We start from the raw sequence: 849 nt of genomic DNA, 5'->3' as shown, positions 1-849 counted from the left end.
TGAACACCTCATTCCACACATCATTCCACACATCATTCCACACCCCATTCCACACCTCATTCCACATATCATTCCACAACATTCAACACATCATTCCACACATCATTCCACACATCATTACACACTTCATTCCACACACCATTCCACACCTCATTCCATACATCATTCCACACATCATTTCACACTTCAGTCCACACCTCATTCCACACCTCATTCCACGCATCATTCCACACATCATTCCACACATCATTCCAATCATCATTCCACATCACATTCCACAGAACATTTCATTCATCATTCCACATATCATTCCAAAAAGCATTCCACACATCATTCCATACATCATTCCAGATGTCATTCGACACACCATTCCACACATATTTCCACACTTCATTACACACATCATTCCTCACCTCATTCCACACAACATTCAATGCATCATTCCACATAACATTCCACACATCATTCCACACACCATTCCACACATCATTGCACACATCATTCCACAGGTCATTCCACACATCATTCCACACATCATTCCACACATCATTCAACACATAATTCCACACAACATTCCAAATATCATCCACTCCTCATTCCACATATCATTCCACATCTCATTCAACACATCATTCCACACATCATTCCACACATCATTCCACACATCAGTCCATACCTCATTCCAAACCTCATTCCACACCACATTCCACACCTCATTCCACACATCATTCCACACATCATTCCACACATCAATCCACACATCATTCCATCCCTCATTCCACACGTCATTGAACAACTCATTCCACACTTCATTCCACACATCATTCCACACCTCATTCGACACATCAT

The sequence above is a fragment of the Pristiophorus japonicus genome, unplaced genomic scaffold, assembly GCF_044704955.1.
Source record: "Pristiophorus japonicus isolate sPriJap1 unplaced genomic scaffold, sPriJap1.hap1 HAP1_SCAFFOLD_60, whole genome shotgun sequence".
In the NCBI taxonomy this organism is placed as follows: Eukaryota; Metazoa; Chordata; class Chondrichthyes; family Pristiophoridae; genus Pristiophorus; species Pristiophorus japonicus.
This window is presented reverse-complemented; position numbering follows the sequence as displayed.